At 42.4% G+C, this 4,645-nt stretch overlaps 1 pseudogene; it reads left to right on the forward strand.

Moving 5' to 3' along the window:
• The first annotated feature begins 1,860 nt into the window (after positions 1-1,860).
• Positions 1,861-2,312, forward strand: LOC105523265 (annotated as a pseudogene).
• Positions 2,313-4,645: the final 2,333 nt, after the last annotated feature.

The following is a 4,645-nucleotide window of genomic DNA, read 5'->3' on the forward strand; positions in this document are numbered from 1 at the left end:
CGCCACTGCCCTCCAGCCTGGGCAAGAGAGTGAGATCCTGACTGAAAAAAAAAAAAAATCCTACCATCTCTGAAGGGAGCTGAACACTCTTTAAGCATGTATACTGTATGTGTGTGTGTATGTATGTGTGTATATCTAATGCATATATATCCATTATATATTATATATACTGAGTTAGATATGTTATATACTTGTGTATATGTATGTGTACATAAGTATGCATACATAATATATGACATATTTTTGCATAAATGATATATAAAAATATTTCTATATGTGCTGGTATAAAATATTTTTTGTTCTAATTTTACTTTTTATTTTTTCATTTTTATATATTGAGGAGGTACAAATGCAGATTTCCTGTTTTTCAGTAATTTTGCTTAAGATAATAGCCTCCATTTCCTTCCATGTTGCTGCAAAAGATATTATTTCATTCTTTTTACGGAATCATAGTATTCCATAGTGTGTGTGTATATGTGTGTGTGTGTGTGTGTGTGTGTGTATATACACACATATAAAACATCTTCTTGTCCGAGCATGGTGGCTTAACGCTGTAATCTCAACACTTTGGGAGGCCAAGGTGGGTGGATCACCTGAGGTCAAGAATTCAAAACCCTGTCTCTACTAAAAATACAAAAATTAGCCGGGCATGGTGGTGGGCACCTGTAATTCCAGCTACTAGGGAGGCTGAGGCAAAAGAATTGCTTGAACCCGGGAGGCAGAGGTTGTAGTGAGCCAAGACTGTGCCATTGCACTCCAGCCTGGGTGACAGAGCGAGACGCTGTCTCAAGAAAAAAAAAAAGAAAAAAAAAGACATTTTCTTTATCCAGTCATCCATTGATGGGCACTCAGGTTAGTTCTATATCTTTGCTATTGTGACTAGCACTGTGATTGACATACAAGTGGCCAGGCACAGTGGCTCATGCCTGTATTCCCAGAACTTTGGGAGGCCTAGGCAGGTGATCGCTTGAGGTCAGGAGTTCAAGACCAGCCTGACCAACATGCTGAAACCCCATCTCTACTAAAAATACAAAATTAGCTGGGCGTGGTGACACACGCCTGTAATCCCAGCTACTCGGGAGGCTAAGGCAGGAGAATTGCTTGAATCCGAGAGGCAGACGTTGTGGTGAACCAAGATCACGCCATTGCACTCCAGCCTGGATGACAGAGCGAGACTGTGTCTAAAAAAAAAAAAAAAGGAAGTAGGCCGTTACTATCACAAACTTAACTTTTTTTTTTTTTTTTGAGACGGAGTCTCTCTCTGTCACCCAGGCTAGAGTGCGGTGGCGCGATCTCGGCTCACTGCAACCCACCTCCCGGGTTCAAGCAATTCTTCTGCCTCAGCCCCCCAAGTAGCTGGGATTACAGGTGCCCACCACCACGACTGGCTAATTTTTGTATTTTTTGTAGAGACAGGGTTTCACCATGTTGGTCAGTCTGGTCACAAACCCCTGACCTCATAATCTGCCTGCCTCAGCCTCCCAAAGTGCTGGGATTATGGGCTTGAGCCACTGCGCCCGGCCAACTTTACAATTTATATATATAATTTGTATATATGTATAACTTATATAAATATATTCTAGTATATTTTATATAATATATATTCTAGTGTGTGTATATATATGAAGTGTTTAGCCACCTTCACAGACATATACACACACACATATATATGTATTCTGAGTTAAACAAATAATATAAAATATATGTATATATATGTGTATATGTTTGTGTGTACATATGTGTGTATATGTTTGTGTGTATGTGTGTGTGTATATATATATTTATGATGCAACTTATCAACCTAAATATATGCTTCAGCTTCCTTTTTGATCTGCCATCTGCAGTGGAGCCACCACCAAAATGCAGATTTTTGTGAAAACCCTAAGGGGGAAGACTATCACCCTTGAGGTTGAACCCTCAGATACGGCAGAAAATGTAAAGGCCAAGATCCAGGATAAGGAAGGAATTCCTCCTGATCAGCAAAGACTGATCTTTGCTGGCGAGCAACTGGAAGATGGACGTACTTTGTCTGACTGCAACATTCAAAAGGAGTCTACTCTTCATCTTTTGTTGAGACTTTGTGGTGGTGCTAAGAAAAGGAAGAAGTCTTACCCCACTCACAAGAAGAATAAGCACAAGAGAAAGAAGGTGAAGCTGGATGTCCTGGAATATTATAAGGTGGGTGAGAATGACAAAATTAGTGCCCTTCCAATGAATGTGGTGCTGGAGTGTTTATGGCAAGCCACTTTGACAGACACTATTGTGGCAAATGTTGTCTGACTTACTGCTTCAACAAACCAAAAGACAAGTAACTGTGTATGAGTTAATAAAAGACATTAACTAAAAACAAACAAACAAACAAACAACAACAACAAAAACATAGCTTCAGAAACACACAGTGCCTCAATACTTTGTTATTTGACCAAGCGTAAGAGGTCTTCCCAGGGTATCTGGAAAGGGGTCCTCCAAGCAATATAGTGATCAATTACTACCTAGACCATGCCAGGAATGGAAACTCTATCATTTCCTGAGGATATATCCACCTATGATTTGGTCTTAGAAGACAGGCAGGGAATTCTGATAAATGTTTAGTTACAGCAATACGGTTTCAAATTTTAGTACTCAGATATTACCATAATTACAGTAATGCCCTTGGTTGTGAGCCTACTGTGTCCCAGGAATAGAATCCGTCTTTTCTCATGCTCAACACAGTTCATTCTCATTTTCTCAGATGAGCCATTTATTGGGGCTTGAGTATTTTCATGCATCATTGAGTCATCCCCAATGCCTAGCATGTTCCTTACAAGGACTGATTCGCTGTTGGTAGCTTTGCAATCTTTTCTTCTCATTTCTTCCTTGTCACAGGATGGTACCGTCATGGGTTTGTTTTGGCTTTACATGTTAGGACTTCACTACAGCCTAGGAGTTGGCTACATTCCAGTACAGTCCTCGGTACTTCTGCCTCTGCTGATGGGGTCAGGCCCATTGTGACTAATCGGGGATGATGAAATTGATTTTATAAATGTATGTATAACCGCAGTTATCAGAGACCTGCTGTGGTCTTAGCCCAGCTGAATCACCATCATTCCCAGTCTTAGAAGCCACCTTCTTTGTCATTTTTCGGAGCCTGATTCTCTAGAGACATAATGTCCAATGAGGCTGGGCGCAGTGGCTCACACCTGTAATCCCAGCACTTTAGGAGGCCGAGGCGGGCAGATCACAAGATCAGGAGATCGAGACCATCCTGGCTAACATAGTGAAACCCCGTCTCTACTAAAAATACAAAACATTAGTCGGGCCTGGTGGCGGGCGCCTGTAGTCCCAGCTACTCGGGAGGCTGAGGCAGGAGAATCGCTTGAACCTGGGAGGCGGAGCTCGCAGTGAGCCGAGATAGTGCCACTGCACTCCAGCTTGGGCGACAGAGTGAGACTCAGTCTCAGAAAACAAACAAACAAACAAACAAAATAACAGCTCAAACTTTACTTGTTGAAGGAGGGACCTGAGCCTACCCATGTGTATTTTCAAGCTGGACAACATCTTTAGGCTGAAGCTGATTTAGAAATATCTTCTTGGAGGCTGGGCGTGGTGCCTTACGCCTGTAATCCCAGCACTTTGGGAGGCCGAGGTGGGCGGATCACGAGGTCAGAAGTTTGAGACTAGCCTGGCCATTTTTGTACTAAAAATACAAAAAATTAGCTGAGTGTGGTGGCGGGCACCTATAATCCCCCCTACTAGGGAGGCTGAGGCAAGAGAATCGCTTGAACCCGGGAGGTGGAGGCTGCAGTGAGCTGAGATCACATCAGGGTGCTCCAACCTGGGCCACAGTGCAAGACTCCGTCTCAAAAAATAAAAAAGAAATGTCCTCTTGGATTTCTTGAGGCCGTGAGTTTGAGACCAGCCTGCCAGACATGGTGAGACTCCGTCTCTACAAAAAATGTAAACATTAGCCGAGCCTGGTGGTGCATGCCTGTAGTCCCAGCTACTTGGGAGGCTGAGATGGGAGGATCACTTGGGCACGGGAGGTCGAGGTTGCATGAGTTATGATTGTGCTACTAGCCTGGGCAACAGAGTGAGACTCCATCTCAAAAAAAAAAAGAAACAAAAACCAAACAAAAAACCCAACATGCAACCATTAAAAAAAATAAAATAAATAAACAAGATCATGTCCTTTGCAAGGACATGGATGGAGCTGGAGAACATTGTCCTCAGCAAACTAACACAGGAACAGAAAACCAAATACCGCGTGTTCTCACTTATCAGTGGGGGCTAAATGATGAGAACACGTGGACGCATACAGGGGAACAACACACACTGGGGCAGTTTGGACAGTGAAGGATGGGAGGAGGGAGAGGATCAGGAAAGATAAGTAAGGGGCATTAGGTTTAATACCTGGGTGGTGAAATTACCTGTACAACAAACCTCTGTGACACAAGTGTACTTATGTGACAAACCTGTACATGTACATCTGAACTTAAAAGCTAAAAGAAAACAAGACAAAACAAACAAAAACCACCTTTTGAAAAAATGAAAAATTATAGGACTGTCCTTTCTTCTGAGTGAAATGAAAATTTCCAGGTGTGTATTACACTCAGTTCCCGAGTTAGAGGCTCTTGAATTCTCAATGGGTTTATAGGGATTAATTAAT

This window comes from Colobus angolensis, unplaced genomic scaffold (genome assembly GCF_000951035.1).
Source record: "Colobus angolensis palliatus isolate OR3802 unplaced genomic scaffold, Cang.pa_1.0 Scaffold459, whole genome shotgun sequence".
Lineage (NCBI taxonomy): Eukaryota > Metazoa > Chordata > Mammalia > Primates > Cercopithecidae > Colobus > Colobus angolensis.